The following is a 13965-nucleotide window of genomic DNA, read 5'->3' as shown; positions in this document are numbered from 1 at the left end:
AGCCCTTCCGGTGGCTTATGGAGCAGATGTCTTAGCTAGATGTGATGCAGTTGCCTGGACTTCCTTAAGAAGACACACACCAAGCGAATGACATGATACCTTAGGGGACTGTTCAGACCCACACATCCAAGGAGTTACTGGCAGAGTGAAGTCTCGTACACCTAAGATAGAAAGACGATCCCTCAATTCTGTGTGCATGGAATGAAATCTTGGACAGTGCAAAAGAAAGTGGGCAATTGTTTCCCCTTGATCTCTGCACCACTGGCAGTAAGGGTCCGGCGCCAGGCGTATGCGGTGGAGATGGGACGCCAGACCAACGCGTCCAATGCGCAGTCTGGTGAGTGCCACGTTCAAGGCACGAGCAGTTGAACGGGCCCAAGGGTGACAAGAGGAGTCCGTGCGGTAAGCCCCTAAGGTGGACGAGGGGAAGTCTGAGTCCCAGGCCTTTCCACTAGCAACTGTCAGAAGCCTGCTACAAGTTCCCCTGATCAAGAGTGGCTGGCGGGACCTCACAGGCCAAGCAGGATGTGACAAAATGACACCCGCCTCCTCGAAGAGCATTGGCAGAGGGTGGTGGCGGGAGGAGTGTTGTATGGCCTGGTAGCGGCGGCAAACGAGCTTCAACCTGGTGACATGTAGAGGAGGGACACCACTCTCCTCCTGCAAGGACAGCACGGGGGAAGAACAAAATGAGCCCAGGGCAATGCGAAGGGCGGCATTTTGTATCGGGTCAAGTTTTCGCAACTGAGTGGAGGATGCTGAACCATAAACTAAGCAGCCGTAGTTGATCTTTCCCAAGATGGCAGCATGGTAGTAACCTAAAAGAAGGTCACGGTTGGCACCCCATTTAGACCCCGCTATGCCCTTCATGACGTCTAGCCTCTTGGTGCAGGATGTTCGAAGGTATTCTATGTGGTGACACCATGTAAGGATTGGCCCATCCACATGAAGTCCCAAGAAGGTGTGAGTACGGACTACAGGAGGAGATTCATTGCCTATCCTGACCACCGGCTGAGATGGCATGCGGCGCAAGGTGAAGGCCATCATGGCACACTTTGACACACCGATCTCCAGATCCCATTGGTGAACCCAGTCCTCTTGAGTTGGGACAGCCGCCTGAAGTCTCCTCTGTGCACCTTCCATAGTGGTGTCCCTGCTAATGATAGTCATATCATCTGCATAAACCAATGTGGAGACGTCCGGATGGTTGGGCAGGTCCGACATCAAAACATTGAAAAGCAAGGGGCTGAGGTCTGAGCCTTGGGGCACCCCCCTACGGATGGGACGAGGAGAGGAAATGGCCCCACCAACAGATACGACATAACTCCTGCCTTCAAGATAGTTGACAAACCACGCCAACACTGAACCAGAGACCCCAAGGTGGGAGAGCTTATACAGGATGCCAGTATGTGGCGATGAGTCAAAGGCCCCCTTGATGTCCACGAAAAGGGCCAGCATATATAGCCCCTTGCGGTATGTGTCATGGATCAGGTATTCCAGCTGGCAGAGTATGTCCAAGGTGCCCCGGCATGGGCGAAAACCACACTGTTCCTCTTTAAGAAGGGATCTAGATTCTAGCCACCATGACAGGCATCAAGCCACCATCCTCTCCAGCAGTTTCTCTACACACGAGAGAAGGGCAATGGGCCTGTACGAAGATGGCATGGTCGGGTCCTTGCCTGGCTTGAGGAAAGGCAGCAGCATTGAGGTCTTCCATTCTGCCAGGAATATCCCCTGGCTCCAGCTGCGATTATAAATGTGAAGGAGGCAATCCTGCAGGTTGGGTGTCAGTTGCTGAAGGAATTCATTAGTCACCGAGTCCGGGCCCGCCGCCCTGCCGGGCCGAAGGGCAGACAAGGCGGAGACAAGTTCTGAGGCAGTGAAAAGAGTGTCTAGACCAGCAGTTGCAGAGGAAGAGATGCTTCGTTGTATTGCCTCCTCATACACCGTGGAAGAGGGCAAAGCAGATGGATGGCCGAACTGAGTGTCGAGGAATGACGCCAGATAGTCAGCCTTGGACAGGTCATCAAGGAGGCACAGACCATCCCTGTGGAGTGGATAAGTGTGGGTGGTGGGGCGTCCTGACATGGCCCGTAAGAATCTCCAAGTGCGAGCCGTGGGGGTAGAGAAGGAAAGGCTGGCGGAGAAGGAGGTCCAGGCTTGCCATTTTGCCAACTTGATGGTTCTGGAGCAGATGGCATTAATCCAACGGTACTCATGCCCCAGTTCTTGGCAAGGGTTGTGGCTCCACATGTGCCAAGCTCGATGACGGGCCCTGACTGCAGCTGCACATTCGACTGACCACCATGTGACTCCTGCTCGGTGTACACAACGGCGAGTTGAACGCTGAAAGACTCTGCCCCCCGCCTCAACCAGGAGATGTGCAAAATCCTTAGCCGACACTGGAGGGGAGCCCCAGCTGCCTGGAAAACAGGAAGCCAGTTCCGTCTGGAACGTGTTCTATTTGTCTCCCACCAGCTTCCATCTTGGGCGACAGTCTCCTGACTGCAACGTGGAAAGGCCCGGATAATCATAGAAGACTGGTAGATGGTCGCTGCCCATATAGGGACCCACCTCTACAGCTGGACACTGGAAGGTTGCATCTCCAAGGCAGAGGTCCAAGACTGATGGTCGTCCGGAATGGGGGTCATGTCGGGTGTACAGGCCAGGAGGTGTGAGAAGACCGATGCGTGGGGAGTCTAAGAGTGCCTGAAAAAGAGACGATCCCAATGCATTACTGATGGTTAGTGAAGGATCCCAGAGGTGATGATGGGCATTAAAATCCCCCATGATGAAGGCAGGGGCCGGCAGCTGATGAAAGTAATGTACTAATTCCTCCCGGGATACATCCTGACATGGGTTGTAACATAACAGCACTGATGCCCATCCAGATCTAAGAGCCACCCTTACCGCCAAGACTTCCATCAGGCCACCGGGATATTGGGTAAGAGGCAAACTCACACTCTGGGAGGTCTCCCAGACAGCCAGTAATAGGCACCCACCCCTCCCCTGAAGGCGGTCTGACCTGTGGACTATGAAACCCCCCAGGGTGAGGTGGATGCGGGGTTGTAGCCAGGTCTCACACACCCCTACCACATTTGGTTCCCTTTCAGCCACTAAAATGTTAAAATCCTGTGACTTGTGGACTAGTGAATGAGAATTCCACAGCAGGATTCTTAAGCCGCCTGTACCCCCTATGATAGTATCAGGGACAATAGCCGCGGCCAAAGGAGGGAACAAATTTCTATGAAGGATTTCCCCTGTTGGTGTAACGCCAGTGCCTCGGTGACATGTGTTATAAAAAAGTTCCCAGAACCTGGACCCTCATCAATGGAAGACAGAGGCTCTGAATTTCGCTGATGTCCTGGATGGGTAGGGTGAAGTCTTCGTCAGCCCAACAAAGGCGGGGCAGGGGTGGGGCCAGAGGAGCACTGTCGGGAGGTACCATCGTTCCCAAGGGCAGCCATATCCAGATCCTGTGGAGGCACCCCCTGGGCTTGAGGGCTGGCAGTGCAGCGACGGTTGTGAAAAGCAGTGTGGGGGCGTGATGGTGCCTTATTCACAGTGGTATCTGCATGGATGATGACCTCTGCCCTTGATGTGGGGAGGATGGAGACTCCCAATACGTCAGTCAATCCTAGGTCCTCCTCCTGAACATCATCAACAAGGACTGCATAGCGGTTTGAGGATACACAGTTAGCATAAGTCTTTCCTTGCTGAACGAAGGCACTAAGGGGGGCCTGGGAAGGTGTCAGTCGACCCGTCCCACAGGGAGTCGGGGTGCTATGGGATGCAGTGTGTAGTTCACGAAGGCACTTGTTGATCTCCACAGAGCTGGCGCCTGCCTTCCTCATGGTCAAGTATATATCACTGGCCTTCCTGTAGATGGGGTAGACCTTGGACACCACCCTGTGTTCATCACTCCCACAAATAAAACACCTAGGGTCTCTGGTGCATTTCTGGCTGTCCTCTGGTCCTGCCCTAAAGGGGTGGTAGCCATACACATGGAGCACCTAACCTTGTTTCTACAAGTAAGTTGGGTATGACCAAACAGATGACAATTATGGCAGTGTAATACGGGGTGGGTGTACTCACCAACCGAGAATGACAAGTACCCAAAGAAGACCCTGGAGGGAAGGGGGCCACGATAGACGAGTCTTATCCATTGTGACTGGCTGGAAGCACTGGGGCCGGAAAGCAAACTGGAATCCTGGCAACCTCCAAGAGTTGAGAGGCATGGTTGTCTGCAGGACGCAGCCTCTATGCTATCACTGAGACGTCCAGTTCTGGGGAAATCGGCCCAATCTTGCCCACTTTTACTGCACCTCCGGGTTCATAGTGCGCCTGCACACCACAGCCCAAGGTCCCAAGTTCACCATTTCCTCGGGCTGTTGCTGGAGCTTGGTCAAGTTGGCTGAAAAGATTGCAAAGGATAGGCACGATCCATCCCCCAGTGGCTTGGTGGATCCCTCCACAATGTATGTGGCAAAAGGAGATTCATTGAGGGCATCTGTCACCCTCTGTGGATGACAAAACACTCTGGATCGGTCCTGGGTCCGCACTATGTAAGTCACCCTTGTCTGCACTGCCACACCATCCTCTGGAGCTTATCCACCTTCAGTGACGGACTTGGACTGTGGCAACGTTTTCCTGGCCTTCTCAGTTAATTCCGAAGACTTTTCCTCACCCGAGGTTGACGTATGGTGGGGTCTTTTCCCGCCCTGCCAGCCGGTGTCCATACCTGCTCCTCCACTCTCCCCTTCCATTATTCAGCACTACACACACACACACACCTCCCCTCCACACAAGAGGTACTAAACATTCCACCCCGCACAACACACTCTATGGTAAGATGTGATAGCAACGTCACTCCGGGCACCAGGACCAGATCTCCGAAACGTCCGTACGCTACGGCTGTCCTGACGAGAGTCGTCGTTTTGCATTCCTCTTCATTGCAGTCTAAACAGTCAACACTAAAACAGCTGATTTGCTTGTTCCAACACAGCTGCCTACATCATTGTATTGTGTTACTGGAACAACACTTTTACTTAAACTTCCTCTTTTATATTAGAACACTATTTAGATGGACCTAGTACTGAGCCTGACTCATAAAAAGATACTTTTTAGGTATAGCCATTTGAGGGCTGAGATTGACCCGGTGAGGAGCGATACTAGGCACATCCTCTCACTGTCATGTCTAGTTTGTGTGTGTGTGTGTGTGTGTGTGTGTGTGTGTGTGTGTGTGTGTGTGTGTGTGTGTGTGTGTGTGTGTGTGTGTGTGTGTGTGTGTGTGTTCTTACCTAATTGTATCTTTACAGGAATGAGTCAAGCTCGTACTGTCCCGTGTCTTAAACCATATTTATCGTACATATCCTTAAATTTGTGAATTGTTTTGGCACACACTATTTCATTTGGTAGTGCATTCCACTGATCAATTGCTCTATTTGGAAAACTAAATTTCCATACATCTTTATCACCTCTCTTTTCATGCAGTTTTTTGCAGTGTACTCTCGTTGATGCATCCCCATTGGTTAAGTAATCATTTATGTCTATTTTCTCCTTCCCTGATATGCATTTATATAGCATAATCATGTTTCCTCTTTCACTTCTCTCCTGTAGTGTTGTTAGATTAAGTTTTTTTAGTCTTTCTTCGTAACTTAGATCGCTTAAGCTTGGTACCCATCTTGTAGCGGCCCTTTGAACTTTTTCAATCTTGTCTATGTGTTTTTTGAGATGAGGACTCCAGACTACTGATGCATACTCCTGGGTTGGGCTGATGGATGATGTTATTATCTTTCTTAGCATGTCTTCATTTATGTATGTGAATGCTATTTTCATATTTGCAAGCAGTGTATACATGTTCCGTACCTTCTCACTGATGTGGTCAGCCGGAGATAGTTTGTTACTGATAATCACACCTAGGTCCTTCTCTCTTTCTACTGTGTGTAGGGTTTTATTTCCTAATTTGTAATCCCAATCAGGTCTTTTTCCACTTTTACCAAACTTGATTACATGACACTTGCCCACATTGAATTCCATTTGCCATGTATTACTCCATTCATGAAGTTTATTTAAATCTTCTTGTAGCTCTTTACAAGAGTCTGTGTTAGTAATTCTCCTTTGTATTTTTGCATTATCTGCAAACATATTTAGATAGCTTTCATTTCCAGTATTACTGTCTATATCATTTATATACACTAAAAACATGACTGGTGCCAGTACTGAGCCCTGTGGAACCTCGCTAGTCACTTCTTTCCATGATGAGTAATTTCCCCTTAGTACTGTTCTCATTTCTCTTTTCATGAGAAAATCTTGCATCCAACAATACAGTTTGCCTTGAATTCCTCCTTGATGGTACAGTTTCCATAAAAGTCTTTGGTGTGGTACTGTGTCAAATGCTTTCTTGAAATCTAAGTAGATACTGTCCACCCATCCTTCTCTTTCCTGTAATGTGTCTGTTACTCTGTCAGAGTAGCTCAACAGATTAGTAACACATGATTTTCCTTTTCTGAAACCAAACTGTCTTTCTGTTATCATACTGTGTTCTTCTAGATGATTTACCCAAGCTTTTCTCATAAGCTTTTCTAATACCTTGCTGACAACACTGGTTAGTGATACTGGTCGGTGGTTCAGTGGATTTTGTCTATACCCTTTCTTGAATAAGGGAACAATGTTTGCTTTCTTCCAAATATCAGGTAGTTTACCTTGTCTCAAAGATTTCTTGAAAATTAGAGATAATGGTTTACTTAACTCCTTTGCACATTCATGTAGCACCCAACATAAAATTTCATCAGGACCATTTGCTTTTCCATTGTCTGATTTACTTAACTCCTCCTGTATTACTTTTTCTGATATTTGTATATCTGGTAGTATGTGTGGGCACGCATGTTCCACATAATCCCTCTCAAAATTTTTTTCTTCTGTAAAAACTGATTGGAATATCTTATTTAGTGCTTCACAAATATCCTTCTCTTGTGTATAGGTGATTCCCTCGTCCGTAATGGATTGTATTTTATCTTTTACTTTGGTTTTGCTTCTGATGTAACTGAAAAATAGCTTTGGCTGGTCACTGCTTTTACTCATGATATCCTCCTCAAACTGTTTTTGGGCTTCCCTCCTTATTCTTGTATAATCGTGTGTGTGAGTGTGTGTGTATTTACATAATTGTGATATACAGGAAATGAGCTACGCTCGTGGGATCCCGTCTTCGTTTCTCAGTAAGTCAAATTTAGCTTTAAACTCGTGTAAGTTTTTAGACTGGACGATCTCTTTGTCCAGGCTATTCCACAGGTCTATACATCTATCAATCAATCAATCAATCATTTCCTGTGGCACCCTCGGGGATGCATAGGGCCTCGATGAACTCACACCACCACATCCTATCTTGTGCTAACTCCTCAAGATCTCCCCAACACTCATCTCCAGCTTCCCGTCTCATTGTCCTCACCCACGTCTCTTTTGGCCTTCCTCTACCTCTCCTACCAAGTGCCACCCACCCTGGTGTACCTCGTACTATTCCCTGTCTCCTATACACATGTCCTAGCCACTTCCATCGTGAGAATCTAACATATTCATCGATCGGCTGCACTCCCGTTATTTCTCTAATTCTACTACTTGGTATCCTTTCCCACCACTTAACTCCTAATATTCTTCTAAGTGCTTTATTTTCAAACACCAAGAATTTATTTTCCATAGTCACTGTGCTGTACCAAGACTCGTGTCCATAAATTAAGATACTCCTAACCATTACCTTATAAAGTTTGATTTTTGTATGCACAGAAAAATTGTTATTATTCCAAATATTTTTAAGCATTCCCATTGCCTGATTAGCCTTCTTTAACCTTTCCTCGAATTCAAAGTTCAAAGAACCATCCTTGGATAAATAAGTACCTAAATATTTAAACCTATCAACTTGCTTTACAACCATACCTCCAATTACACATTCCTGCGCATTTTCCATATTCATATTGATTATTTCAGTTTTTCCACAATTAATAACCAAACCCACCTTACGACCTTCACTCACCAAACAGTCCAACACTCTCTGCATCTCTTCTGGCCCATCACAAATCAAAACTATATCATCTGCATAATCTAAATCCAAAAGTTTCCTGTTCTCTCCCCAAAGTATACCTGCACTGGTTTCTGTTCCAACGCGTTTCATAATGTAATCAATGACCAATATAAATAGTAAAGGCGATAGAACACCACCTTGAATTACTCCGGACTTGACTTCAAACGAATCACTCAGACAACCATCAACCATCACTTTACAAAATGTGTCCTCATGCATGTTCATAATGACCCTCACAAACTCCTCTGGTATTCCATAATGTCTCATGATCTTCCCCATAGTCTCTCTCAAAACACTATCAAAAGCCTTTTCAAAATCAACAAAACAAAGACTTAACAGTACTCTCATTTCATTAACTTGCTGCATCAAATGCCTAACTATAAAGATATGATCATTGCAACCACGTCCCTTTCTAAAACCAGCCTGTTCATCCCTCAGAATACCCTCAACCACCGGCTCCAACCTATTTAACAACACTCTACTGAAAACTTTCAAAGCTATCGGTGACAAAGAGATTCCCTCCAATTACCACATTCACTCAGGTCTCCCTTCTTCGGAACTTTAACAATTACACCATTCTTCCAAACTGATGGTAGTAACCCCGTCACCCATATCTTATTGAATAGCTTGGTCAAGATCATTATTAATCTATCCCCCTCCACTTTAAACATTTCCAGAAATAAACCATCCTCCCCTGATGCCTTATTATTCTTTAACTGTTTTACTGCTTTCTCCACTTCTGCAAGCCTCAACTCTCCTGTTTCTATATTTAAATCTTCCTGAGCAGACGGTATATCCTCTTCTGGTGGTATTGGTCTATTAAGAACTGTCTCAAAATGCTCTTTCCATCTATTTTTAATATCTCCATCTTTGGTCAATAAATTTCCTTCCCTGTCTCTAACTGGTATTTCCTTGCGTTTACCTGCATTACCACTCAGTTCTCTAATCGATTCATATGCTATTCTTTGACTCTGTCCATCATTTTTGTTTATTAAGATTTCAGTCTATGCAACCTTTTCATCCACACATCTTCTTTTATCTCTCCTAGCTAACCTTCTTACTTCTGAATTCAAACTCCAGTAGGCAGCTCTTGCTAATTCAATCTCTTGTTCATCAACGCATTGCATCTCACTCCTCAATTTAGCCTCACCTCTCTTTTTTATCATATCCCACGTTTCCTCTGACATCCATTTCTTTCTCCTGAATCTATGTCTCCTTCCAATCGTACATTCAGCAGTCTCATGCAGAACTTTGTTCACATCCTCCCACATCTCATCTACACTTCTCTCCCCCTCTTCCAACGTTTCCAACACCAAAAACCTATTTCTGCATTCTAATCTGAATTCCTCCTTTTCTTCTCCTTCCCTTCTAAGCTTAACAATATCGTATCTACCAACACCAGATTTTTCCTTCTTCTGATTTTTAAGTTTAAACCTTAGTTTTGCAATGCTGAGTTGATGGTCACTACCAATATCCGCTCCCCGTTTAACATGAACATCTAGCAGAGAACTTCTATGCCTCCTACTGATAGCGATGTGATCAATCTGATTTTTATATTTTCCACACGGCGACACCCAAGTTGTCTTGTGTATATTGCAATGCTGAAAGAGTGTGCCCCGATGACTAAGTCATTTGCTAGACAGAAGCTTCCAAACCTCACTCCGTTTTCACTCATCCTACTACCAACACCCATCTTACCCATACATGCCTCAAATCCCTCATTTGAACAGCCCATTACTGCATTAAAGTCTCCAACGCAGATCAAAACATCATGTCTAGGTACCCTTCCTACTCCTTCTTGCAACTTTTCATAAAATGTGTCTTTCCTTTCATTGAGTGCATCATTAGTAGGTGCATAACACACAAACAGGCTGATGTTGCCATGATTTGATTTAAACCGTGCGTATAATAATCGCTCATCTATAGGATCCCACTCACATAAAGCCTTATTTGCCTTACAACCCAGCAACAATCCTACTCCCTGATAATGCATTCCGTCCTGTCGGCCAGATATCAATAAACGTATACCATCCTCCAAATCCAACTTATCGACTCCAGTTAATCTTGTTTCTGTCAGAGCACAAACATCAAGTCCGTAATTTTGAAAAACCTTCACTAACTCATCGATTTTACCGTCATGATTTAGCGTTCTCACATTCCAGTTACCAATTTTAATTGTATTTTTTGCATTAACAAATGCAAACTATATTTCTTGATATCCTTCAAGCAGCTTGGCTTCTTCAGTTTCATCCCATGTCCTCTTGTTACTCTTTTATCCCATAAAAACAGATCTTCTTTGCCAATTTTATCTACTCCCATCATGGTCCTGAACACTGCAATCATGCTGCCTCTCTTTCTTCTAAGGAAGGCAACTCCAGCTTTTCCAGCCTCTCTCTGTACAACACATCTGACAGACTGGGAATCATTTTGGTTGCTATTCTTTGTATTCTCTCAATCTTGTTTATATCTTTCTTTTTGTGTGGGGACCACACTACTGCTGCATATTCTAACCTGGGGCGAATCATGGCCACTATCAATTTTTTCATCATCTCATCCAAATAATGAAAAGCTACTCTCACATTAGTCAGGAGGTTATACATCTCTCTAACTGTCTTGTTAATGTGTTTTTCAGGTGACAAACTGTCATGGACCAGCACATCTACAGTAAATCTTTCTCTTCTATCGCTTTTCTGATTGGTTCATTACCCATCAAATAATTCAATGATGGCCTCTAGGTACTTTTACCCATTTCCAATATTTTAAATTTTTTTGCATTGAATTTAATTTCCCACGTCCGGCTCCATTCGTTTATCCTATCCAGATCCTCCTGCAGCATTTTACAATCCTTGTCAACCTCTACCTTCCTCAAGATCTTTGCATCATCAGCAAACAGACTTGCATAACTGTTCACTCCATCTACCATATCATTTACATAAATCAGGAACATTACTGGCACCAACACTGAGCCCTGTGGGACTCCACTTGTTACTTCACTCCATCCAGACATCTTATCCCTTATTACTGTCCTCATTTCTCTGTCCCTCAAAAAGTCTATCATCCATTCCAGGAGGTTCCCCTTCAGTCCTCCTATATGCTCTAGTTTCCACATTAGTCTCTTATGGGGTACCTTGTCAAAGGCCTTCTCCAAATCTAAATACACACAATCCACCCAACCATCTCTTTCCTGTAGCACATTAATCGCTCTTGAGTAAAAATTCAACAATTTGGAAACACATGACCTTCCACTTCTAAATCCAAACTGACTATCAGCTAAAATATTCATCTCTTCCAGATATTTTATCCACCTATCTTTTAGAATTCTTTCGCACAATTTGCGACCATGCTGGTTAGGGACACTGGTGTGTGTGTGTGTGTGTGTGTGTGTGTGTGTGTGTGTGTGTGTGTGTGTGTTTTTATCTAATTGTATTTACCTAATTGTGATATACAGGAAATGAGCTACGCTTGTGGGGTCCCGTCTCTGTTTCTTAATAAGTGAAATTTAGCTTTAAACTCGTTTAAGTTTTTAGACTGGACGATCTCTTTGTCCAGACTATTCCACAGGTCTATACATCTATAAGGAAAACTATATTTCATGATATTCCTTCAAAGCAGCTTGGTTTCGTGTTTCATTCTGTGTCCTCTTGTTACTCTCTTATCCCATACAGACAGCTCTTCTTTGTCAATTTTATTTCCTCCTACCATGGTCCTGAACACTGCAATCATGTCTCCTCTCTTTCTCCTTTCTTCTAAGGAAGGCAAATCCAGCTTTTCCAACCTCTCTCAATAAGACAGATCTGCCAGACTGGGGACCATTTTGGTTGCTGTTCTTTGTATTCTCTCAATCTTGTTTATATCTTTCTTTTTCTGTGGGTACCACACTACTGCTGCATATTCTAACCTGGGGCAAATCATGGCCACTATCAATTTTTTCATCATCTCCTCATCCATGTAATGAAAAGCTGTTCTTATATCAGTCAGGAGTTTATAAGTCTCTTTAACTGCCTTGTTAATATGTTTTTCAGGTGACAAACTATCCTGGACCAGCACTCTCAAATCTTTCTCTTCTCTCACTTTTGTGATTGGTTCATTACCCATCAAATAATTCAATGATGGCCTCTTGGTACTTTTACCCATTTCCAATATTTTACATTTCTTTGCATTAAATTTCATTTCCCACATCCAGCTCCAATCATGTATCCTACTCAGATCCTCCTACAGCATTGTACAATCCTCCTCAACCTATACCTTCCTATGATCTTTGCATCATCAGCAAACAGACTTGCATAACTGTTCACTCCATCTACCATATCATTTACATAAATCAGGAACATTACTGGCACCAACACCGAGCCATGTGGGACTCCACTTGTTACTTCCCTCCATCCAGACATCCTATCCTTTATTACTGTCCTCATTTGTCTGTCTCTCAAAAAGTATCTCATCCATTCCAGGAGGTTCCCCTTCGGTCCTCCTATATGCTCTAGTTTGCACATTAGTCTCTTATAGGGTACCTAGTCGAAGGCCTTCTCCAAATCTAAATACACACAATCCACCCACCCATCTCTCTCCTGTAGCACGTCAATCACTCTTGAGTAAAAACTCAACAAGTTGGACACACATGACCTTCCACTTCTGAATCCAAACTGACTATCAGCAAAAATATTCATCTCTTCCAGATATTTTATCCATGTATCTTTCAGAATTCTTTTGCACAATTTTGCGACCATGCTGGTTAGGGACACTGGTCTATAATTCAGGGGTTCTTCCCTGTTTCCTCCCTTATAAATTGGTACCACATTTGCCCTCTTCCATTCTTGAGGCACTTTCCCCTCTTCCAGAGAACACACATTTGGACTGTCAAATCTTATCCACCAGTTGTTTTCTGCATTCCTTCAGTACCCAATTAGAGATTCCATCTGGTCCTGGGGCTTTCCTTACATCTTGAGTTTCCAGTAATTTATACACTTCCTGTACCTCCACTTTTATATCTTTTATCGCTACATTTCTAGTCACTCCCTCCCCTTCCACAAACTCACTTTCATTAGTGAAAACTGACTGGAAACGTTTGTTCATTATTTCTGCTTGCATTGCTGCATCTTTATAGACCTCTCCTTCTACTTTCAGTTTGGTGATTCCTTCCTTTTGTTTCAGTTTGCCATTGACAAATCTATAAAACAGTTTGGGTTCATCTTTACACTTGTCTATTATACCTTTTTCAAAATTTCTTTCTTCCTCTCTATGTATTCTTGTGTAATCATTTCTTGTTCTTTTATATTTTTCCTTTGTTCTGTTGTTACCTCTCTTTCTCCAATTGTTCCATACCTTATCTCTCTCTTTTTTTGCTATCATACACCTTCTATTAAACCACTCCTTTTTTCTGTTTTCTTTCTCCCTTACTCTTCACACAAATTTTTCCACTCCCAAATTATAGAAGCCTAGAAAAATATGCCACTTCCTCTGTATCTCTCTTGTTTTTCTGAATTTTCTCCAATCTGCATTTTCGAAAAAATTTCTCAATCCTGTAAAATATGCTTTCCCAAAGTTGTATCTTCCCTGCCTATAAAGCTCGTCTCTTGGCTCCACGTTCCCTGTTATCATCTGGAACTCAATGACCACATGATCACTTTTTCCAATAGGACACAGATATTCCAAGAATTCTACTACATAGGGTTCTTTGGTAAACACTAGGTCTAGTCTTGCTGGTGTGACCTCACCTCGGAACCGTGTCTCTTCTTTGACTCACTGCGTCATCACATTGTTCATTATTATATTTAATAATGTACTGCCCCATGAATCTTTGCAGCCTCCTGAGTCCCATTCCTCCCAGTTCACCTCTTTACAATTGAAGTCACCCATTAAAATAATATTGTTACTTTTCTTAATCATTTTCT

General features: G+C 44.0%; 1 protein-coding gene across 1 annotated transcript in view; it reads right to left on the bottom strand.

The window, feature by feature from the left end:
- The window catches only part of LOC145394188 (tether containing UBX domain for GLUT4), a 673993-nt gene that overhangs the window by 187143 nt on the left and 472885 nt on the right, over positions 1 to 13965 (bottom strand). The window lies entirely within an intron of this gene.

The sequence above is a fragment of the Coenobita brevimanus genome, chromosome 26 (assembly GCF_032717465.1).
Source record: "Coenobita brevimanus isolate Jiangsu-jjx chromosome 26, ASM3271746v2, whole genome shotgun sequence".
In the NCBI taxonomy this organism is placed as follows: Eukaryota; Metazoa; Arthropoda; class Malacostraca; order Decapoda; family Coenobitidae; genus Coenobita; species Coenobita brevimanus.
Note: the sequence above shows the minus strand (reverse complement) of the source record. Positions and strands in the feature narration are given on the sequence as shown.